Source organism: Delphinus delphis, chromosome 1 (genome assembly GCF_949987515.2).
Source record: "Delphinus delphis chromosome 1, mDelDel1.2, whole genome shotgun sequence".
In the NCBI taxonomy this organism is placed as follows: Eukaryota; Metazoa; Chordata; class Mammalia; order Artiodactyla; family Delphinidae; genus Delphinus; species Delphinus delphis.
This window is the reverse complement of record NC_082683.1, coordinates 97,920,723-97,945,439: the sequence shown is the minus strand read 5'-3', so window position 1 is coordinate 97,945,439 and position 24,717 is coordinate 97,920,723. Positions and strand designations below refer to the sequence as shown.

Below are 24,717 nucleotides of genomic sequence, written 5' to 3'. Positions count from 1 at the left end.
TTTGGTGGGGCTAATGCTGGACTCTGAGATGGCTCACACCAAGAAGTACTTCCCAGAACTTCTGCTTCCAGTGTCCTTGTCCTCATGGTGAGACACAGCCACTCCCCTGCACCGCAGGAGACACTCTAACATTAGCAGGTAGGTCTGGTTCAGTCTTCCCTGGGGTCACTGCTCCTTAGCCTGGGTCCCGATGCACACACTACTTTGTGTGTGCCCTCCAAGAGTGGAGTCTCTGTTTCCCCCAGTCCTGTCAGAGTCCTGCAGTCAAATCCCACCAGCCTTCAAAGTCTGATTCTCTAGGAATTCCTCCTCCCATTGCCGACACCCAGGTTGGGAAGCCTGATGTGGGGCTCAGAGCCTTCACTCCAGTGGGTGGACTTCTGTGGTATAAGTGTTCTCCAGTTTGTGAGTCACCCACCCAGCAGTTATGAGATTTGATTTTATTGTGATTGCGCCCCTCCTACGGTCTCATTGTGGCTTCTCCTTTGTCTTTGGATGTGGGGTATCTTTTTTGGTGAGTTCCAGTGTCTTCCTGTCAATGACTGTTCAGCAGTTAACTGTGCTCAACAGCTAGAATTTTGACAATATAATCTTTAATTCTGTCTCAGAAAAAACCCTCTCAATTTGTGCCTCCTTCCTTGCTCCAGGTTTTAGATTCTTTTCCTTTAGATCTGTTCTTCCCAGTGTGCTCACCTGGCCGTGCCTTTGACCTTGCTCCACTGGGGCTGGCCAGGTTGCTTCAGAAAGGAGGTTACTCATCAGCGGCTCTGCTCCCCCCCGCCCACCTCACCTGAACGCCCTGGGGGCTGAGGAGATCTGCACCTGCCTGCGTGCAGGTAACCCATTCTTTCCCACCTGTGTACCCTGGCGCCCAGGCTGGGAAACTCTACTCTAGCATCCTTAGTTTCACCTCTCTCCACCTGGGGCCGTTGGGGTCCCAGCTGCGCCCAACACCAGTGAGGCCTTTGTGCTCTGAGCAGCCCTGTCACCCCCATCAGTCTCAACTGGCATGATGTTTCCTGGTCTTTGTTGAATGTGTCCCTAGCTCGGCCACTTTCTTAGGGTGTGACCAAACAGCAGTCTGCCTGTGAACCTCAATGTCTTGTTTTGACAAATGAGGATTGCTCTGAGGTTGAAAACCAGTGACATTTATGCAGTACCTAGGTCAGTGCCTGACATGTGTAGTGCCCAGTATTAACCATCAGCAGGGCTTGGAGGGGCTCTTCTGCACTTGCTCCTGGGCAGGGATGGCCAGATGAACAGAGCTGTCACTGGTAAACAGCGCTTGGCTCGCCGAGGAATACCAGATGGTACGCCAGCAACTCTAGCCAGGGAAACTCAGGGCAGAAGCTGCAGGGAGAATAGAAGTGGGACTGTAGCTGCCCAAGGGTTCGGCTCTGTGGGCACCACCCACACAGGCAAGGAGGGCTCTATGGACCCCAGTGTCTTAGAAACAAGAAAGCTGAGATCACAGCCCCAGTATCGGCCAAGCAGCAGCCAAAGGGGGCCTGGAACCCGGATCACTTTCTTTCCCGGCCGATGCCCTTCCCTTCATGCCATGAGGGCTTTAGTGTCTCCCTCTGACTTCCCTTCAAATACCCATTTCCCTAGATCAGCACCCTAGCAGATTCCTGTCTGGTCTCCATGCCGAGATGCAGAGTTTCCGCGTAAGGGAGGGGGAGAGAAGATGCAGAGGAGGTGCCCAAGGCGGCAGCAAGGAGGGAGCTCGGCCGCTGCTGGCCGCTGCTGAGGCTGAGACAGGCCTTTGCAGAGCAGCCCGTGCCCCCTGCTCTAAGCAGAGTTCCACCCTGGCTCTCAGACACCAACGAAACAAAAGAAAGAGTGTCTCCATCAAGACAGCCTCTGCCCTTCGCTCGCTTGGAGCTGCCTGGAGTGAACGAGGAAATGATTATTTATCAGGGAGTTGGTCAGGAAATTGGACACATTCAACAAAGACCAGGAAACATTGTGCCAACTGAGTCTGATGGGGGTAACGGGGCTGCTCGGAGTACGATGGCCTCGCTGGCGTGAGTGTTTGCTTTTGGAGGGGCAGCTGAGGACGCCCACTGTGTGTGTGACGAGTGCAGGTGGACAGGCCCTCTGTGGCTAGCCGAGATCCTGGCTGCCGGCCCCTGGCAGGTGGGCCAGGAAGCAGCAAAGTAGGCCGGGCTGTAGCCCAGGTCCCCGGGCAGAGCGAGCATCGCCCTCCACAGGACCTCCCTCCTCCCCAGGACAAGGCACAGGGTCCAGGCTGCCTTATCTGTGCCCCCTCCCCAGGCTCCCAGGCTAACGCCCCATTACTCTGGCGGGAAGGGGGAGGCAAGGCATGACCTGGGGGGCTTCCCTAGAGAGGGAAGCAGGAGTTTGGATGGGGTTCCCCCAATCACTCACTAACGTGCTCCACCGCTGAGGCCCCAGGCTCCCCTCGGGCTCCTCATTAAGATATAGAGAGATGAGTGCTGATGGGAAAGTGCTCTGGAAACAGTCTGTTCTGTTCTCTCCCCGTCCGTCCCCAGGGATGTAAGCTCGTTCCCATCTTCATATGAGAAGGGGTTTGAGAGCCCGTGTCTCCCCTGGAATTGAGACAGTGTTGCATACGTGACTGTAGCACTGATGCTTCAAGCTTCTCCCCCGTCTCAGCCTGTCAACATGGGATTTCTCCCCCCACCCCACCTCTGGCCCCAGGTTTCCCCAAGGATCTTCCAGTGTTTCTACCTGACAACTTTCTGGGCTAAGGGAGGGAGCTACAGAGGTCCGTGTTCTGACCAGTCCTCTGGGGAGGGGAGGAAGCAGTGCCTAGCCTTGGCTGGTCTTTGCCTCCTGTGGTGTCCCCACGCCATGGGGGATCCTGTTTCTCTGTTTGGAAGGTAACTGAGGACCATGAACTATCCCCTTCAAGGTTGCTAAGTGGGGCTTCTTCAAGCACCGTGAGGGTCAGCATCCTTAGCAAGAAAGGATCTTTGGCTTTGGGATATTTTCTTTATTTTCTCTGGGCTCAGATTTTAAGCCCTAAATAGCTATGGACTGCAGGGTACTGGAGAATTTGTTTGGGGTCTGCTGAGAAGCCAGCTCGGGAAGAGGATGCAGGTCCTAGCAGTGGGGCATGGAGGGGTTTGGTCCAAGGTGGGTAAGGGAGACACTGCTAGGACTGTGAGACCGTTTGACCGCGGGGACCTCACACCCAACCATTTCTACCCCTCGGGGCTCTCTGTGTTCTACTTCGTACCTGCCACAGAGCACCTGGCGGGGACAGTGTTGGCCCAGAGGATGCTCTGGTTCGTTTGTCACAGCTGCCGTCTCTTGGGTTTACCCACCTTCCCAGCAGTGGGCAGGGAGAGAATATAGATATTCCCACCCCCACTGGCCCCAGAACACAGGAGTCAGTAAGTGAAGTTAGCATGTCTGCAGCTCAGTTTTCGGAGGCCCCTGGGAGCTTCCCACCCTTGTGACCTTTGGGAATGACGGAGGCCCCACCTGCTGAGGGTGGGAAGTGGTGGATGGAGTGAGCCTCCTGGAGCAATGGGAGTCACAAGAAGACCCGGGGTGGCAGGAATGGAGGGCTGTTCACCTTAGGGTGCTCGAGGTGGTGTGTTTAAATACAGAGGAATAACTAGGGTGCTCGAGGTGGAGTGTTTAAATACAGAAGAATAACTATCTCTCCCTCTCTGTTTATAGTTGTCTTTTGCTCCTGGAAAGAAATCTTCATCCCTTGGGTAATTATAGCCAAGAAGGCTGAGGGTTTTGTGGAAAGTTTAGAGGGAGCGGGGTTAGCATGGGAACGTGCTTCTAGAAACATGGGCCAGGCAGTCCACCACTGGCTGCCTCGCCTCGCTTTGATACGCGAAAGCAATCACAGCGAATGCAACACATTCTCTACTGAGGCAAGAGGACAGAGTCTAGCTCTTGGAATTTCGGAACAATCACTCTGCCTAACCGTTATGCAGTCTGGCTTCATCTATGAGTGTGTGTGTGTGAGTGTGTTTCCCTTCCCCTCTGTGGATCTGTCATTGGGTGATAAAATAGAACCTGATGAGTGTCATTCTAAAGCAATTACAAGCAACATGCATGATGGCAGAGCTGAAGAACACAGCGTATGGCCTCGGGCGGCCGCGTGTGAAAACTAATCGGGAGATTTTGTTTGCCTGCCATTACCCTGGAAAACCAGATCAGCTTCATGTTGAGGAAGAGAAGACCATCAAAGCCCCCCACAGCCTGCCAGATGGATGCTGGAGGCTCTGGGGTGGAGATCAAGGGCTGCTGTGAAATGCTGGCCGCCAGGACAGGGCTAGACAGAGGGGGCCTGCCAGCTCCAGAGGGTAGAGAAGAATGGGGAGCACCCCAAACCCCAAGCTGAGCAGCCCAAGCCTGGACCGTTTTGGGGAGCACAGAGTACAGGCTAACCGGCAGCGTGTTTTTATTTCATCAGTGCTGATTTTACTCAATGTCTCTGCCCGCCCTCCAGCCGCTTCCTGCTCCCCAGTTCCCTGGCAGCTCGCTGTCTGTTCATACGTCATATTGCTAAGTGAAGCTCATAGGGCCTCCAGTCTGCTCTGTTCGTTGGTGACCAACTTTTCCCACTCTTCCCAGGGAACGGCTCTGCTCCTGGGCACTGCCGATTAGGCCCCAGGTTCTCTCCTACTCCAGCCTCAGCTCGGGACTCTGCAGGGGATTGGAGAGGTTTCTGGAGCAGATTAGCCATGGGACGCTGGCAGGGATGAGCACAGCCTGGTCAGGTTGGATGCCTGTATACAAGATGGATTAGGACCCTTTCTCTGTCACATGCTCAGGATGAAAGTATCTGCCCCAACCTAGCTACCCCAGCCACGTGTGTGTGTGTGTGTGTGCAGGTGCGTACACCTATGCACACACCTGCACAACTGGGTATCTCTGTGTGTATGTGTATTGGGTGGTTTGGGGACAGCCTATCTCCAGGCTACCAGGTCACGGGGCAGGGACTCAAGGGTCCTTATCCATGTGCCCTGCTAAAACTTGATTCGCAGGACAGTGGGGAGTAGGCAGCCTGCACTGCCCAGGATCTCCCCAGGTTTGTATTCCTGACCTCCACTGAGCGAGTCCTTTTCTCCCTCCTCCCCACTCACTGACATGCCCTAGCAGAAATCGACAAATTTATTTTGTAAAGAGCCAGAAAATAAATATTTTAGGCTTTGTGGGCCATACTTTCTCTGTTCCAGTTACTCAGCTCTGCAGTTGTAGCACAAAACCAGCCCTAGACAATAGGTAAACGAATGAGCATGGTTGTGTGCCAATTTTATTTATAAAAACAGGAGATGGGAGAGATTTGGTCCAAGAGCTGTGGTTTGCCGTAAAGAGTGGAGGACAGGAGCCTGACACCAGCACTGGCCCTCCGCAGATGCTCTCACTGGGGACCTAAGCAACATCTTGCTTTAGAATGAAAACTTAGCATCAGCACTTCCACGCTCCTTTCCTGGTGCATGTGTGTACATACCCTGTTTGTACTTAGAATTATACTTTATAGAACTGACATGTGCACACTGCAATATTTAAAGTGGATAACCAACAAGGACCTACTGTATAGGACAGGGAACTCTGCTCAATATTATGTAACAACATAAATGGGAAAAGAATTTGAAAAAGAATAGGTACATGTACATGTATAACTGAATCACTTTGCTGTACACCTGAAACTATCACAACATTGTTAATCAACCATACTCCAATGTAACATAAAAAGTAAGAAGAAAAAAGAACTGGGAGTTGAAAGGTCATTTCATTCTACCCACTTATTTTCTAGATGACCATAGCACTAGTTGGTGGCAGAGGTGGGATCATGCAAATCCTGGCAATTTCAGCCAGACCTTTCCTCTCTACCGTACTGTCTCATCCCTAGCCCATTATGTCCCTAGAGTGGGGCAGAACAAAACAGGGCTAGGCAGCAGCGCTGTGTGTGTGTTTAGTGATTGCGGGGGCATCTAGGGTGTTGGCAGAAGTCCTGGAGAAAGAACCTTGTTGCTTTCTGGGAAGTGACTCTGGTGGGCATCTAGTTGGGGACAAGGAGAGATTTCCACTGGCACTTTGAGTGGGATCTTCCCTTGTCTGGGCCTCAGTTTCCCTGTTGGTATAATAGGGAGGTGTCCAGGCAGGGCAGAGAGGGCCAGGGATATGGTCCCCATTGCTGAGAGAGGGGAAAGCCCAGGTCCTGAGGGGCCAGGAGGAGACGTCAGGTGTCCTGCTCACTGAGGTCTCTGTCTAGGAAGCCAAGTAACCCAATGAGTCAACCCTGGCTTCAGCTGGAATGCCAGTGGAGGGTAGAGGAGGGTTGAAAAAATGAGCCGAACTCAAGCCTGGTATCTGGCTGCACCTGCCCTTGAATTTAGGAATGCTGCGTGTCAGGAAGAGAAAAGTGGGACTCGAGAGCCCAGGCCAAGCCTGGAAAGGCTCCCGGAGGATGCTGAGCTCACAGCCCAGACCCTCCAATCAATAGGGCATGGCTATTTATAGCATCAGCCGGAGAGAAACTTAATTATGATCAAAAGGAGCTATTTAATACCGTGCTTGCAGAAGACGCAACCTCTTGTCAGTGGAAATTAATCAGCAGCTGCTGTGGGTTCCTGCCCCCTCGGGCTCCAGAGCTGGGGAGGCGCCTGGCAGGAGCTGGGGCACCGGCCACCCCGGGAGTGCTAATGATATCAGTGCCCTCACAGAGTCATCTAACGTTCAGTGGTCTCCCGCAGGGCTCCAGATGCGTGGGGATGAGGGTCCTGGACCCCGGCAGGGTGGGAAAAAAGGTTTGGGGGATGGGGATTCATGACTCAGCTCAGATCCTGCGTCTCCCTCAAAGCGTTTCCTGACTACTCCTGCCCACAAGCATCTCCCTCTTCCCTTTATTCCTGCAACCTTTGCGGTCTGTCCTACACGTGTGGAACTCAGTATGGCCCCTCCTAGCTGGTGGAGGGGAGGGGGCTATAGTTTAGCTGTAGTTTACTCATGCATAAATTAGAGATAATAACAGCCCCTTCTTCATAGATTATGAGGGTTAAGATGAGTTACCACCTGATGACTCACTTAGAAGAGCCTGGCACAGGGCAAGCACTCCATAAGTGCCAGTTGTTGTTACTACCACGCTACTACTATGTGTGTGTTAATTACCTTTGTCTCCCTGGCCAGATTGTTTCTCAAGGGCAGAAATGGTTCCTTTATCCTTGAGGTGACCTCCCCCAGTGCCTAGCACAGTGATGGCCATGTAGAGGGTGTTTAATAAACATTGCCTGTTTAGTTCATTTGATTCAAAAGCTAAAGGAATTCATTCTCTCACTGATTGATTCATTCATTTATTCTCAAAACCTTTATTGAGCCTTCACATGTCAGACCTCATACTGGACACCGAAGATGTGAAAACTGTTAAATACAGATGAACTTTCTGTTGAGCCGCTCACTGCCTAGTGAGGGAGACGGGCGTGTAGATGGACCATTGCGACACAGTGTGAGAGTGGTAATAGGAGTGTGGCTGAGATCTGCAGAGGAGATCCCAGAGGAGGGGGTGAGTTACCCTTCCACGGATGCCGTGGAGGATTCTTGGAGTGGATGGTATTTAGGGAAGGCCCTGGAGGGTCACAACAGGACATGAAGGGAATATAGAGAGTCTAGGTAGAGGGAAGAAAGGCCTGGAGTTGGGAAAGCTGGCCCAATCATTCAGGAGCATCTTGACCAAGCTGAGGATAACCCCAGGGCCATCGCCAGACACTGCTCTCCAGGTTGACATCAAAGGCAGAACTGCTGGTATTAAGCTGTGCGAGAGGAGGGCCCATCTCACAAACACTCTATACAAGTACTTTGGCTCAAAGCCTTTGGCTCAAAGGTCAGTTTCCTCCCTAGAGAAACCAAAGGAAATGCCCCCAAAAGATGGGCTTAGATTAGAAATCCAGAAGCGAGGGATGGAATTCTGAAGGAAGGAGCTGGAGATGTCTAGGTGTCTAGGTCTCCTGCGTGGGGTAGTCATTGAAAATTAAAGAAATTCTCACATCTACGAGGACCAGCCCTGCAGGAAACTGTACAGGAGTTAGGACACAGGCTCTGGAGTCGGACCGCCTGGGCTGGAATTCCCAGCTCCAGCGCTTGTGAGAATAGCTGGGCCTTGACCAAGTGCAACCCCCGGTGCGATGAGAAAGCAGCTTTACTTTGTCTCCACTGTCCCTGTGAATTTATTCAGTGGAGCTGATTCTTCTGCTGCCCTGGATGAAATCTGGGCCAGATCCCATGACTTTCCAGGTCATGTTTAGGTAACACAAACAGCCTCAGTTCCATCATTACTGTGTCCAGCCCAGTCCAATCATCACAACTTTAAAGCCCACCCAGTGACATCACCTCCCGTCCCCGATCTGAGTGCCGCTGGTAGAAATAGGGTGGTGGATGTGACTGGCTTTTTTCTCTTTCCCTCTGTCAGTCCAGGTCTGACAGGCTCTCAAAAGCAGGAAAGTTGAGGGGAGTTTCATAAGGGACTATTTCCAAAGGCGTCGGCGGGGCCTGCAGGTGCCAGGGGAAGGAGGAGTTACCGGAACTAAGGGAAGGAGCCATATGGATAGGGCCACTCGAGGGGAGGGGCACCGGTGAGCAGAGGCAGAGGGCCTGGCATCCTCCAGGCTTGTTAGTCCACAGTGCCTCCTGCTGGAAAGCATGGAGCCTGCTGGTTCAGTCCACAGAGGTCGGCTCCAGCTGGAGCCAGGAAAGGGTAGACGGTGGGTCTGGGGGGCAGAGGAAACCCCCTCCTGGGTCCTCTCCTTCTCTCTTCCCAGGTTAGGGCAGTTGGAAAGGGAGGTCCGGAGGGCTGGGCATGGAAGTTCTTATGAGTTCTTTGGGCCCAGGAGATGTGTAAAGCTGACTTTTCTCTTCTGAGGAGCACTTTCAAGGTTCTTTGGAGACCCTTGCCCCACCCAGTCACTAGGAAGCACCCTCAGTTCCCCTCTTGTATGTGATGCCCTCTCCCTGATGGGCGCTCAACGCCTTTCTCAACATTGAGTGTTGGGGGCCCCACCACGTCCCTGCGGGGCCCACCGCCCTCTAGGCAGGCTCTCTCCCTGCTGATGTCCACCCCCGACCACAGGAAGTGCTCCTTTGCCTGGAAACCTGGGATATCTGTGAGGCCACTTTCCTTTGCTCCACCGTCCAAGCTACCAGTGAGCACGTCCATCACTTTCCCTGTAGATTATTCAGGCATGAATTAGACGTCAGTGTTCCGTGTCTCCCAAGTTCAGAGGACCCATGTAAAACTCCCTGAGAGGTTCCCTTCAAGCCCCTCACTCTTGGCTTGACCTGAACGGGGAGCAGGCAGAATACACCACCTCCCCTCTTCAGCGCCCCTCTTCCGTCTCCAACAGCCCCATTGTTCTTACTCTCCCTGACTCGCTGATGGCCGGGGTGGGTGGACAGCCTGGATCCTGCATGCTCGTCTTGCACTTCACTGGAGATGTAGAGTTACATCTGAAGCCGAGATTAAAGAAGTCCACCATACTGTTACACCAGATTTGAGTAAGTTAATTAGCCTCTCTGTTCCCTCTTGTATACAGTGGGGATAGGGTACCTTATCAGGTTTCCTAAGGATTTAATGAGTTTGTTCCTATAAAGCATTTAGAATAATGCCTGGAATGTAGTAAGTGCTCAATAAAGTGCTCTTGTTGCTATCGTTATTATTATTTTCTTTTTCATTGGAACATGGCTTAAGGGGAGGATCTCCTTCTAAAAGAAGAGCTGAGGGGAGGGAACCAGACTTCTCTCTCTGTCTCTCTGTCTCTGTGTCCCTGTCTGTCTGTCTGTCTCTCTCCCATTGGCCTTTTAACCCTCCCGAGGGTGGTTAGGAGGCACTGGTTGCCAAGAGAAGGAGGCAAGCGTGGAAGTTTCTGGGTTCTCTTAGCATTAAGCATGGCCTCGGGCAGGCTTCGATCCCGCATTCAGCATCTCCCTCTGGGAAGGAGGGACGTGTGGATGGGAGAAGCCAAGTGGGATGTTCCCTCCTTTTCCAGCCACCTTGGCTGTGAGGGGAGAAGGAAGGCAAGGAAGTGGTAGCCAAGCTCCAGAAACGTCTTACCCTCATCGGGATGCCAGGAGCTGCAAACTCTGATGCGAGATGGTGGAGCATGGGCTCGGGTGGGATGAGTCACCCTGTCGGCCAGCCCCAGGGTTTCCTTCTCCTCTTCTTAGACCCTACATGGGAGAGTGAGAGGCAGAGGAAAGGGGAGAGGACACCCAGGTTTGTGGAAGAGGCTTCAAAGTCAGCCCTGCCCTTGCAAGGGTGCGGTGGGACCCTTTTGAAAGCAGAGATTCCCAGACACACCACAAGCAGCCTCCTCCTAAGAGGCTTCAAGAGGGCAGTGATGCCCCAGTTCAGGCTGAGAACAGCTCTCTCCTCCTCGCCGTGACTCCTGACCCCTGTGACCGATTCCCAGAGGCTGGAGACAGTGGCTGTGCCCTGCAGATGGACCAGGCGTGCTCCTGGAAGATCCCACAATTCCCAGGGCCGGGGCTGTGGGCCTGGATGCAGGTGTGCCCTGGCCGATTGCTGCACTGGCTTGGCAGTGTTTTGTCAATAATCTCAGTGTTCCACTGAGGACACTCACGTCTTCCCTGCTGTTCCTGGCTCCCGAAACCTTCTCTCCTCTCTACCAAACCCCCTGCTGTCTTTCTGGAGGCTCCCCTGCTCTTTCATGGGTTTTCTTTGACTCTCCTTGCTGTTGCTTCTTCATTTTCCCTCCCTGCAACTGTGCATGTTCCTGTGGAGCTTTTCCCTGGGTCTCTGTTCAAATGTCACCTCCTCACGAGACCTCCCCAGACTGCCCTGTGGGCAGTGGCCTAATTCCAACCCTGCTTCACCTGTCTCTCAGCACCCATTGTCTCCTGGCACAATTTCCTATATCTATTTGATAGTCATCTGGCTCCCCGCTTCTCTAGAATGTGAACTCCACAAGAGCAGGGACTCCATTCTCCATCGTACCTTTAGCCCCTTGGCCAGTGCCAGGCACATAGTAGGCACTCAATAAATGTTTGTTGAAAGAGTGAAAGAATGAATGTGTGAATGCCCTGCTGTCATCCCTTGGACGTTCCCACACTTAAGGTGGTCAACCCAGAGACCATCTCCACCACACCTGCCCCATCCAACCCTCCGCCATACACCTATCTACTGCCCTCCTGCTTACACGTGATTCCCAATTTTGAAGAAATCAAGGGCTCCTAGACTGTGTCAGCCATAGAAACTGATGAACAGGAGGCAGAGGTGAGGACTGGGGTGTGGACAAGGTGGTGCATGGGAAAGCGTATGCACCGTGGACTCGGACTGATCCCCCTTGAGTCCTGGCTGGGCCGCTCACCAGCTGTGTGACCTTGGGCAGGTTACTCGGGTCTGTGGTTGTAAATAGTGGGCGTACGCAAAGCATCTGGTACAGTGCCTGCACATGGCCCAGAAACATAAGCTGCGACTGTGGGTCTTTACCGAGCTGCAGTGATCGGGCAGGACAGCTATCGCAAGGCGTCTTGCCTCCAGGCTAGAGACTTGGGGTCCTCTTTGCCACTTCTTCTCGGCCACACCTAGAGCTCTCTGCCTTAAAGCCTTGTCACCTCTCCCTTCAAATGGCTGCAAGAATGAGCCCTTCCTCGTGGCCCCTGCAGCCAGCGCCCTCCTCCTCTCCAGCCTGCGACTGCTGCCCTGCTGCCCTCACATGTTCTCTTAAAATTCACCTTCATTTGCCCACTTTTCAAGGCCCTCATTCTGTTCCACTCTTATTTTATTCTCTTCTGCTCCAGCCAGATATCCCTCCATTCAATAACTAATCCATTCAGTGTTTTTAAAGCACCTCCTGGGCATCAGGCATGGAGCTGCGGCTGGGTCCAGGAGAGAGCATGAGGAAATGCCTATCCTCGGGGGCGTTGCAGTCAGGCGGGGGCTGCAGATGTGCGTGGTGATCCAGGGCATGAATGTGGTACGGGAGAGAAGGAGAAAGGCAGTGTTGTCAAACAGCGGGTGACCAGCCCGTTAGTGGGTCATGAAATTAACTTAGTGGGTCACAACCATCATTTTTTTAAAAATTAAATAGAGCAGAAGAAAAATATCACAGAATGATATTATGGGATCACAGCCATAATGAGGGGAAAATGTTTCTTTAAAACTTTGTTTCCATTTTATATATTGATATGTGTGTGTGTCTGGTAATGTAAAATATATTTTTTATTTTGGGTCATAGTAAAAATGTTTAGAACTAAACACTAACTTAAGGTATATTGGAGCACCCGTCCTTGGGAATCAGGAAGACCTTTTTGGAGAATGACATCTTAAAAAAACCTGAAATCGTAGTAAAAGTTCATCAAAAAGAAGGGTAGGAGGATAGAAGCCTATTCAAGGCAGAAAGGGTCACCTAAAATGACCAGGGTGGGAGAAGGAGGGCAGAGAAAGCAAGCAAAAGAACCAGAGAACTATTTGGTAATTGCCCCACAAATACAAGTATATTCCCACCTCATGCCTTTCATCTAGTGTCCTCTCCCCTGCCTTCACCAGCCTCCCTTTTCTCTTCTAAAACTGGTTGATTCTCTTTCCCAGCTCAGCCCAATGCTCTGGCCCCCAGGAGTCTGACCACCCTCTGAGTGGCCTCAGTGCCTCGGTATCCAGCCCTTAATTGCTCTGTGTTTCCTGCATTTCAGTCCAGCTTTAGAATTTACTTTAGAATTTATTTTCACCCACAGGGTCTCCTTTGAGGGGTCCCATGGCCATGTAAGGGCATCAAGACATGTATCGTCTCCACTTTACAGAAGGGAAACTGAGGCACAGGGAGGTCCAGTGCAGGCCCAGACTCACCCCAAGGTGGGCGATGGTGACTCCGGTTCTGACTGTCACCAGATTTTCCAGCTTTCCGATGAAAACGTTTTTATTTGTATCAAGTTGGACCTTGAACATGTGATGCTCAGACCAACCCTTCCGCCTGATCTTAAACCCCTCTGGGGTGTAGGCTGCGTTTCACACTTGTGCATCTCCCACAGTGCTGGATGCCCAGAATGAGGCTCAGAAATGCTTGTTGTGATGTTCTGCCTACATTGCAATATGACAGTAAGGCCCCAAGGCACAGATCACCGAAATAGCACAAACCCTTCTCCTTTTTGTTTTCTTCTCCACGTGTACTTGCCTTTCTTCTCTGTTTTCTCCTCTCCTCCTCCTCTTGCCTTCCAGAAGCCCTTTCCCTCATCTCTTCCCCCTTTCCCTTCCTCACACCCCATGCTTCCCCTCTCCTGCATGCACAGTAAACCTAGACTGGCCGTAGGGAGGCCCGTTCCCAGAGGGGAGAAGTCTGCTTGCTGAGAAGGGAGAGTAAAAAAGACCCTGGTTACAGACTTCCAGCTAATTGGTCTGAGGGTCTTTAAGCCTCTCTGGGGAAATGCCCTGCAGAGCTGGGATGGAAACTCTCTCCAACCCTGGGGAAAAAAAAATAAAATAAGTGGAAGAACTAGCAGAATAGCCCGACAGGCTATGCAGAGGAGAAGAAATAAATTCTATCCTAAGTGTGGGCCAGAGCTCCGTGCCCCTCCCTGGCACCTCCCAGGGCTGCTGCCTCCCTGCCCCTGGGAGGCTGGCTCTCTGCCCTGGTGAATCACAGGCTCGGTGGGGAGTGATCTGTTTGCCGCTAAGCTCTCGTCTGTGGCTGCTTTTCCAGAAGCTGGAGCCATTTACAAATGGGAACAACACTCATCTCTGGCACGGGAGCCCCATGCCCAGCACCAGGCCAGTGCCTTGAAATAGATCTTTCTGTAGAGGCTGAGCAGGTGCCCTCAGCCTCTGCCCTTACCTGCCCTCACCTCAGCAGGTGTCTGAGGGCACCTGCTCAGCCACCAGACATGTGGCAGGGGCACAGGCAAACCCATGTGTACAGCGGGCCTGGTGGGCCGCCTCCTCAGAGCAGGCGGACAAGCCTTGCCTTGTGCTTTCTCGACACCAGGGCGCACTGGGAACTTGCTCGATGTTAGTGGAAGGAGTGAGTGGTGGCTGAACAAGGTTCCTCGGAGGTCAGGCCATTACCCTCTGTCTTTCCTCACTTCTCCCTGTCTGCTTACCTGCCTCTCCCATACATACATACACAGTCTCCACTGGAGAAATGTCATTGTATACAAAACAAGGATTGTCATAACAAAATAATACAAGCAAATAAATAAAAAACGAATCAAACAACAAGTATTATTCCAGCCCAGGATTTCACAGGTCCCTGTGATTTCTTAGCCATCTGGTCTACCATAGGTCATTTGTCAGCCATTATGAGAATAAGCAAAGTTTTTCCAAACCTCAGTATCCTCCTTGGAAGTCCCAGATAGATGAAGGAAAGCCCCCACTATAAATACCCCTTCTCCCTTTAGCTCTTCTGGTAACACCATTGTCCTGCCAGAGTATTGCCTAAAGAACACATGATCTCCGGTGTCTGAAAACTGGGGTTTGAGCCCTGCTCTCACTGATTATTACCTGTGTGATTTAGGGTGAGTCACTTAACCTCTCTGAGTCTTCATTTCTTCATCTATTAAAAGAGAATAACAAAAATACAATTATCACAGAACTGAAGCAAGAACTGGGATGAGGTTGGAGAAAGTGTGTTATAAACTTTAAAGTGTTGGACAAATGTTTTGTTTATGCATTGCTTGTCCCCCCTGCTGGAATGTAAGCTCCATGAGGGCAGGAACCTTGTTTTTTTCACTGCTGAACCCCCAGCACCTAGAACAGCTCATGACACATGGCAATCACTCACATGTTGAATGAATTAACAAATGATTATCCAGAACACAGAAATTGGGCAAGTCATGTCATTCATCTGCAATACAGCCTCAGTGCCTCTGGGAGAAAGGGATTGTCCTCAGTTTGCCATTGTATCCATGGAGCCTAACAGAGTTCCTGACTCATACAGCCCTATCTTACGTATTTGTTATCGATTGGTTAAGTAAATTATGCATCTACCAGTAAACAGCTGTCTCCTCGGCCTTGCCTGTCCACTGGGGTCCCCGTGGCTTATTTCCCGTGCAGGGTGGGGTGTAGGGACAAACAACAGCTCTGCCAGGGTGTGGATAAGCCCTTTACAAATACAAAGAGCAGCATAACCTTCTGAATTCTCACTTCTTGGTATTTAATAATGATCTACCAGTCTATGGAGGAGTATTACAAGGAAGTTAGATAAGGAGGAAACAGGCATGCGCTAAACCAGAGGGTCCTGGAGACTGGAGGGTGAGTCCCAGCAGGCCTGGACTGGGGACCTCTACCGGTCGTCAGTGAGAGTCTGGCTGCCTTCATCCATTGAGGGCGAGAAGGATGCAGACAGCATCTCTCCCATCTTGTTTACATAGTAAGTACCACGGAGAGCACCAACCTGCTCCCGGCCCTGGGCTCAGTGCCACGGGATATACAGAATGGTGGTTCTCTACCCTGTTCAGTTTCTGTCTGGAAACACCTTGCCCCTGTCCACCACCTGAACACCATCTCACACCAGGGGTTTGGGAGCCCTTCTTGACCCTCCCCAAGACTCCCCGCCGTTTCTCTCTCACACATATACATTACCATTCCCTTCGTCCTTGGTGTCCCCACTGCACCGGGCATGGGTCCACCATTGCCCCATAGCACTTTGCTGCTATTTGTGTCTGTTCTTTCACTGCTGTGCCTAGAGCTGTGCCTGCCACATAGTAGACACTCAATAAATATGTGTTTGAATGAATGAGCAGATTAAAAAGAATAATGCACATAACATTCTTAGCCTAGGAGCCAACTTGTGGTAAGCATCCAGTCAACATTCATTGTTTCCATGATCAAGTTAAGTGAGCCTGACTTTTGCTCTCTGCGATCCAGGTGGGCAGAGGGCAGAGGCATTTTTCTCTCACACTTCCGAGCCCCCAGGGCAGATGAGCTGACAGATGCAGGGGCTTGTGAAGAGCATCAGGCCGATGCCAGGCAAGGTGAGCTGATGACTCCTGGTAGTAGGTCAAGGCTCTGGTCAGGACGACCCCCCATCCACATGACCCCTGATGGGCTGACTGATGGAGCTTTTGGGTCCAGCCCCGGGGAACACTTGTCATTGCTAACTGTGTGTCAGAGGAAATCTGCTTCCTGTGTCAGAGGCAGTTTCTGTTCTGCTGTCAGAACTCAAAGACCATATTCCACTGGCAGGCAGGGGAGGTTCCCATTTCCGGAACTGGGGTTGGGGTCTCCCAGGCTGGCTCCCTCCGGCTCGGGCTGTCAGAGACGGCCTGCCCCTGGCTGCCTGTCATCTGCTGGGGATTACGATGCCATTTGTTCTAATTCTTGTTGACATTTCATTTCCCACACTATTAAATGAACCTCTCCAGAAGGGATGGGAGAGAAATTTGCTTTAGCGGGAGAGGAAAAGTAATGTGTACTCTGGTGTTAAACAAGGTCCTGATTCTTTCCATGCAGAAACCTGAGTGAATCTGGAGCCAGGATCCCAGCCCTTGGGAGCTGGGTCGAAGGTTTGGGCCCAGGTGCATCCCAAGCCATCTTATGTAGAGGACCTGTGTCACATCACTGTGTGCAGGGAGTGGTTAGGACAGAAAGGGGCCTCGAAGGGAACCCTACAGACAGCAGGCACCAGGCCTCCTTGTTCCCCTCTCCACGCTGAGAGTCTTCATCCTTAGCCGCTCCCTCTGGTGAGAGGCAGAGCCGACACCCAGCTGGGCTATTTGCTTTCCTGGGCGCCTGTAGTGAGTGAGAAGGGGCGGCACATGGTCGGCTGTTACGAGAAGTTGGTCAGCATCTGGGCAGCGACTCTGCTCTTCTTTTATCCCAGAAATAGCGGCAGCTGCTGCTCTTCCGAGATAAGTTTGTCAGAGGAGGATACCCTTCCCTCCTACTCCCCCTCCTCCTTCCTGCTTTCCTTTGAGAAGTTTTCGTTGAGCACCTCCTTTGTGCCAGGTACTGTTCCAGAAGCTGAGAACAGCAGTAAATGGGGCAGATGTAATCCCTGCTCTCCTGGGACTTTTCTCAAAGGAGAGAGACATGAAATATTTGGTTACATCAAGGGTTCGAAGACTTGATCGTACAATGGAAACACTGAGGCCTTGGGGGTGAGGGGACATTAAAAAACCTACTACCTCAGTTCTGATCTCATTGTCCAGGGGGGCAGCTGACCCTCCGGGTATTTCACTCTCCCCAGGTAATTACGATGTACAGCGACTTTGAGAACAATTGAATGACAATGTGGTCCGTGCTATGAAGGAGGGTTTGAAGCTGCTTTGAGAGAATAAAATTGTAGGTTGAGATCTTGTGGGCTGGGGGACCATCAGAGCAGGATTTCTTGAAATCATGTGTGGCCTGAGACCAGAGCAGGGCTTCACAAATTTTAATGGGTCTACAAGAAATCTCCTGAGGATCTTGCTGAAATGCAGATCCTGAATCAGGAGGTCTGGGCAAGGGCCTGATGTTCTGCTCACCAGGTGAGCTCCCTGTTGATGCTAACTCTGCATGTCTGGGGGCCACACTTTAAGTAGTCAAGATCTAAAGGCAATTGGGGTGTAGGTGCAGCTGGGAGCCCCTTCAGGCTCTAAGCCCCCTGGGGCTGAGATGTGACCTCATCCACTCACACACAGCACCTCTCTGACCCTGCCCTGGCCTGGGCTTCCTTAACTCTAGGATGCTGTGCAAAGGAAGGGAAAGTGCCAAAGCCCTCCTGGCTCCAGATGCCTGACCAGCACCCCGCCTATTCGCCTTGCCCCTCTCATTTCCACCTGGAACACTTTCTACGCTGTGACATCCTGTGGTGGTTAGAAATGCAGGCTCTATAGCCAGACTGCCTGGGTTTATGTGCCACTCGATCATTACTCATAGCATGGTCTCGAACAAATTCATCTCTCTTTGCCTCCATTTTGTCATCTGTAAAATGGGGGAATGGAATATTAGATGAATTAATACTTAACATGGTTCCTGGCATATACTGAGTCCTTAATAAATCTTGGGTATTATTTTTCGCTATTATTCTCTTTCCTTCTCCCCTACTAAACATACACACACACACACACACACACACACACACACACACACACTCACACACACTTCTCTTGCCTAAACACCTGACCATCCTGCTTTGCGAAGCTAGCTGGGGAAACTTCCCTGACCCTGTCCCAGTGCTGCTGTGCTCTTGTCGCTCTGCATGTGTCTGTCTGACTCTTCCCTCCTTCACCCAAGTCAGCGTACATCCCTCCACTGCTCAGAACCTCATCTCACTTAGAGTAAGCGCCGACGTCCTTACCTTGGCTGGAGTACTCCACACTTCTTCTCTGAGGTCGTTGGTGGCGTTATTCTTCATTTCGCGCCTCCCTCCCAGCTCACCAAGGCTCTGCTGCTTCAGGGCCTTTGTGATTACTGCTCCCTCCCCCTGAACCACGCTTCCTCCAGGGGAACCTCACTTCCTTCAGGTGTCTGCTCAAACAGCCACTTCCGTTAGCATCTTCAATGAAATGTGCCTCTCTGCCATCGCTTTCCGTCCCCTTCCCTTCGTTGTTCTTTTTCACAGCACCCATCACCGCCTGTCTTATATCTGTATGGATTGTGTAGCTCCCCAACTCTCCAAGGATGCAGGACTTCTCCGTTTTGTTTGCGGTTGCATCTTGCGCCCAGCCTGGCACATAGAAGGTGCCTAATAAACACTTGCTAAATAAATGACTAAAGGTGGGTTCCACGTTCTTACGTGAACGAGAATAGTGTCTGGCAGGGAATGGGCATTTAGTACACGTTGAATGAATGAATGAACAAGCATCCTTAGACTCGGCTCTGACCCTGGCCCGAGGCAAATCACTTACCTTCTCTGGGCCTTGCCCTAACTGTCCACGATTCTGTCTTTTTCTGAGACCTCGAGTCAGTGAGGAGACCGTCTGGGCTGCCGCGAAGTGCCCTCATGCGGGGAGGGAGAGAGTGAGTTGAAATGTCGGGAAGGTGGGTTGAGGTCAGACTAAAGGGGTCTTTGAACCCTGGGCTTTGGACTTCAGCTTCATCCCAAAGGCAACGAGGAGCCACTGAAGGTTGTTGAGTAGGAGAGTGGCGAGATCAACTGTGGAACTTCAGAAAGACTGACCCAGCGGGATGAGCAGGCTGGATGGGGACAGGGCGATCACTCTAGACCCCGTCCGCCCTCCATCGCAGCTCCTCTGCTGTACGCACGCACGTGTGTGTGTGTGTGTGTGTGTGTGTGTGTGTGTGTGTGTGTGTGTGTTCAGGCCGGCCCAGGGCATGGAAGACGAGTCTGACGGACCCATTTCCAGGCTGGGAGCCGCACCCCAGGTTTTAGAAGCCAATCCCCTCCTCCTTCACTATTCCTGGGAATAAAGCTGGATCCCTGCCCTGCTGTTGCCTCTTGCCGTGTCCCTCAGATGGTTGCACTGTCACTCCCATCTCCTGCCTCTAGGCACAGACTGGTTATAATGAAGGAGAAAGTTTCTAAATGAGCACCAGTGTGGAACAGCCAGCCGGCCTGTCCAGGGAGTCTGCTTGAATTCCATTTATACAGCAGACGTCTTTTTCATCCTCCTCTTAAGACCAGCAGTCTTTGTCGGCTAGGTCTGCACCCGCCTTCCCCCGGGGAGTCTGGTGCCCCCGGGTGGGGCTGGTGGAATAGAAAAGCACAGGGGCTGGTCTGGCTTCAGCAGGGTCAGCATGGATGCTAATGCTGCCTGAGGAGGGGGTGCCAGACATGGCCAGAGGGGTCAGAGGGTCTGCTTCCAGGAAACGGATGCCCTGGATGTCTGGGAACTCAGGCTCACCATGAAAGTGATGTACTCATCCCACCCCTTCTCTCCCCGAGCCCTGCTCCTTCGCCCTTCTTTCTCACTTCGGCAGATGGCCCAGCACTTGTCCTATCCAGGAAGTAAGCCCAACCTGGGGCTTATCCAGACAACTTCTCCCTCCCCCCACACCTAGATCCAGCAACACCGGCCTGCTGTTCTGCCTTCCCACCAGGTTGACGTGCTTCAGACCCTTATCATCTTTCAGGCAAAGTTATGCCACTAGCCTTCCAGCTGGTCTCCAGTTTCGCCCCCTCCCGACCATCCCACGATGAGTTAATGAGAACCATTCATTAGCCATTCATTCATTTAGTAAGCATTTATTGAGTGACTCATATATACCAGGAACAGTGCAAGGCACTGGGTGAAGAGAAAACCCACAGTGTCTAGTCGGGGAGACCCCAAATCACAGGATAATTCTATAATTCCAGTTGGAGCTAGAAGCACCATGACGGAAAGGCAAGGAGGGCTGAGAGTGCTGGCGAGGGCTCTAATCTAGTCGAGGCAGGGAGTAGGGAAGGTCTCCTTGAGTAGGTGACACTTGAGCAGAACTTAGGCAGTGGCCAAGTGGTAATGTCACTTGGCAAGGTGGCTGGGGCCTTCTCTTCCTTTCTGGCTCCCTCTTAGCGCTCCAGCCCCAGCTCTTGCCTGCCCTACTGTGTGCCTTGGTGGTGCCAAACTAACGGTCCACCCTCCATTTCCTGGTGCCCAGAGCCTTTGCTCTGGGTGTTCCCTCTACCAAGAATGCCACCCTCACTCTCCTACCCTGGCCACCATGCTCATCCTTCAAGACTCAGACTCCTCCTCCAAGGAGCCCACCTGATCCACCAGTTCAGCATCACAATCATACCTACCTGGTCCTGTTTTTATCTGTCCAGGGGTCTGCTTCCTCCATGGGACTCTCACTGCTCTCTGTGACCCCTTTGCTCCCCAGGTATGGGCATGTAACAGCGACTTGCTAAAGATTATGGAGCTGAACAGTCTGAACTGGAAGACAAGCCCATGCTGCCAGAAAGTGGTCTCCAGTCCAGCCACTCAGGTTCCCAGTCCTCAGCTGACAGCTGCCCCAGGGCACAGCTAGTCTTCAGACTTGGGCTCTCCTCATCTCCTTATCAAAATACAAGCCATACAGAGGCACTCTGTGCATGCGTGCGAGCATGCATGTGTGTGTGTGTGTGTGTGTGTGTGTGTGTGTATAATCAGCAAATTCACAGAAAGCACAATTTTATCAGGATAAGTTGTTTCCCTGTTTCCTGCATGAATTATACAGAGAAGGCCTTTGCTGTGCATTTTGCTATTTTTATAAGACAGTCTTGCAGCGTTTATTTTCCTTTAGCACATTTGTTGGGATAATTACATAGGGGGCATGTGTGTGTCTGGATGATTGAAAAGTGGATTGGGGGTGTTCCATGCCAAGGGCAGGCTCACCGCTCTCCCCGTGGATTGGAATGAGGTTGGGATTCCAGGAGGCTGTGCTCTCTGGATCTGCAGCCGGGGCTTCTGGACACACCTCTTACATCTGAATGGGCAGTTTGCCCGTTTGCAAAGTTTGCTCAGTTTGCAGCAAAGAGGCAGTTCTGCTCCTGTGCCCAAATTAGATGAGCTAATGCCAGTGAAGGATGGAGCCTAGTGTCTGGCATATGTAAGTGTCCAGCAAAAGACAGAGGCTGTCCCAGCTTCCTCATTATCGTCAATAGTATTGTTGCCGATGTAATTATTATTTAGTATTTCATTATTCTTATCACCAAAATCCTCTGCTCATTGTACCCATCATTCTAAAGATTTGCATCTCCCAGGAGGAAAGGACATGTTTTTCTCTCTCTGAGCGATTACAACCAAATAAAGAGAAGATATTAAAATGATTTCATTTATGTAGATATCTCTCTACCTAAATGAGTGAAAACAGGCAATTCAATTATCTGGGAGTAAGGGAAACAGGTGGTTGCAAAAATAATCCAAAAGCTAAAGCTGTGGGCTCTACAATCGACTCAACCATCTACCTGCAGACAAGCCGTGGAGAGCGTGAGATGGGTCGGTTGGACCAGTTTTAAAGGTTTGGGCTGATGATGTATCTGAAGGACCTTGTTATAAGGTGGTTGAATGTATAAAAGGGTCCCACTGACACGGACTCTAGGAATGGCGTGTCATTGAAGGTCCTTCTTGTGCACTTGAGAATGGACCTAAAGGCACAGGTCTTGTGTACATGCTCTGTATTAAATACATACTGAATGTATGGATGGATTTGGTTTAAGTCTGGTGACCTTCAGGGCTTCCTGCTTCCCTCGATCTGAAGTCAAGAAGAGGTGACCTTTTTCAGCCAACTGACCTGGATAAATAAACAAAAATGAGAAGAGTAGCTAACAGTTATTGAGTGAAACTCATATACCAAGCATTATGTGTTCTCTACCTATTAACTCATTTAATAAACAGTTGCATGAGTTATATACTATTAGCATCTGCATCTTATGACTGAGGAAGCTAAGGTAGAGCAGGTTGTGGCACTTGCCCAAGTTCATCAGCGTTGATGAACCAAGTTCATCAAAGGGGACCAAACAAGGACAGAGACTCTGAGTCCAGAGCCCATGCATCCAGCCGCATCCTTGCCTGCGGTGCTCACACACAGGCCCAGGGCAGGCACACACACACACACGTTCATGCATACATGCATGCATACACACATACTCATACACACACACACACACGTGCCCACTTTTGGGCAGATTTACATTCCTTTTTCTTTCTTTCTAAGAATGATATTGGCATTTCCAGAACACACACGAGTCTGGTAGGGTAGCAGTCTGGGATTAATTTACAGACTCCCTGTGGTTTAGACAACTGCATTCACCAGGTCTGTCCAGGCCTCCCATGCCCAAGGCTGACGTTCCTTGTCGTGGGCAGCACCTCCCAGGTCTGGTTTCCCTGATATTGTTGGTCATCAGCTGTCCTGATCCCTTGGCAGCCCATGGCTTTTAAGGAACATAAAACATGTGCTTGGGCCAAGCCTTTGACTCAGATGCCCCTCACCGGACCAGAGACGGATGGAATGGGCTTGGGGGCTGGGGAGTCATGCGGGATGGGTGGGAGTCAGCCTTGCAATGCCGGGAAAATAGCCCTCCCTCTTGTGTTCCTCGAGTCACTTCCAAATTGTCCTCTCTTCCCAGCAGTGGCCCAATTGCAGGGCTGGAAAGCACTGGTTACTTGGGAAGATAGCTGTGATTATAGCATGTTCTCACCAGGATAAAAGATGATTCCACCTGGGGAAAGTGGTCCAGGGCACCACCACACTGTTCTCACAGCTCCCCAGCCTTGTCGGTCTCTCTGAGTAGCAGGGAGGGGTGTGAGTAGAGACGGAGGACCTTTCCACCTACTCTCGTCCCACCCAGGGCCACCTGGCCAGTCCGCACCAGCCAGCTTCCAGGACCAGCCAGGGCAGCCTTGACCTCAGAACCTGTTCTCCCTCCTCCCATTGACGCTGGTGTCGCTAACTCTCCACTGCCGTGGGAGGATATTCTGTAACCTCTTTGGTCCTGACCAGCTCCCCACATGCCCAGGGGAGCGTGGTCTAGAATAAAAATTCATCTTAGTAGCTGCCTTCAGAAGTGTATAATCAAAAGGGTAAATCTGCCTGTAAAAAATCATACATGCATCATAAACATCAGCGCCAAACAGAAAGAGATCTGGGTGATTCACACCTCTCCAACGACATGATGACTGTCATTGTTGACTGTGATTTTTGGAACTGGGGCTCCTTAGTCTTGGGTGGTCAGGGCAGCTGCCTCTTGCTCTATGGAGGGGAAGTCTAGTAAAAGTGACTAGAGTTCTGTGGGTTTAATCCTGGAAGGCTTCCTGGAAGAGGAGATTTTTAAAAAAAAACAGGATTGGGAAAGCCCATCAGCTTTAAAAGGTGAACCTTGGCCTCCCTGCCTCCTTTCCCACATGCATGTCACTCTTGACTTGATCCTGCTTCCTGGCCTACCTTTAAAGGTTCATCCCCAGAGCAGCCTCTCCTGACGTCTTAGGAAACACTGCTATAATTTTGTGTATGCTCTTCTGCCAGGATTCAGAGCAAATCCCGACAACAGCTCCCTGAGGCTCCTAACGGAAAGCTCATGTGGAACGCTAGGGGTTCTCCACTCGACTCTGCTCCTACCTCAACCACCCTTTTGAACTAGCATTCACTGAGCACTTACTCTGTGGTTGGCACTGTGCTGGGCAGCTTCTGTGCCCCATGTGTCTCCACGATGACTGGCACATCATAGGTGCTCCCTGAGTGCTGGCTGGTGATTGGAAGTCACGTAGCCAACAAATAGCTGGGCATGGATTGGAGCCCAGTGCCCAGTGACCCCAGAGCAGCACTCTGAACTATATCAACGCCATCACACCACACTGCACTGTGTTCTTTTTAAATCTCTAGGCCACCTGTTTGCAAACTTTTAGCCTGAAATTCCACTCCTATTGGGTACCTCCTGCCGGGCCAACCTTGCGGTGGATGAGTAGAACCAGGAGCATGGCATTGTCACAAAACCAAGAGACCAACATGCGACAACATAGATGAACTTTGCGCACGTGTGCTAAATGAAATAAGTCAGTACCTAAAGTTGTCAAATTCACAGAGACAAAAAGTAGAATGGTGGGCAGTTATTGTTTAATGGTTACAGAGTTTCAGTTTTGCAAGAAGAAAAATGTTCTGGAGAATGGATGGTGGTGATGGCTGTACAACCACGTGGATGTACTTAATGCCACTGAACTGTACACTTAAAAATGGTGAAAAATCAAAAACAAACCCGAGACCAAGCCCTGAGCACAGGTGAAGAGGGTGAAGCAGATCAGGAGTTGGTCCTTTTGCCGTAGACAAAATAATGGCCCAATGATGTCCATGTCCTAATCCCCAGAACCTGTGAATATGTTGCAAAGCGAATTAAGGCAGCAGGTGGGATATAATTGCTTTAC

The 24,717-nt window shown here is 51.3% G+C and overlaps 1 protein-coding gene across 2 annotated transcripts in view; it reads left to right on the top strand.

The window, feature by feature from the left end:
* KCND3 (potassium voltage-gated channel subfamily D member 3) overlaps positions 1 to 24,717 on the top strand; it is a 221,585-nt gene that overhangs the window by 22,511 nt on the left and 174,357 nt on the right. The gene's annotated exons all lie outside the window — the stretch shown is intronic.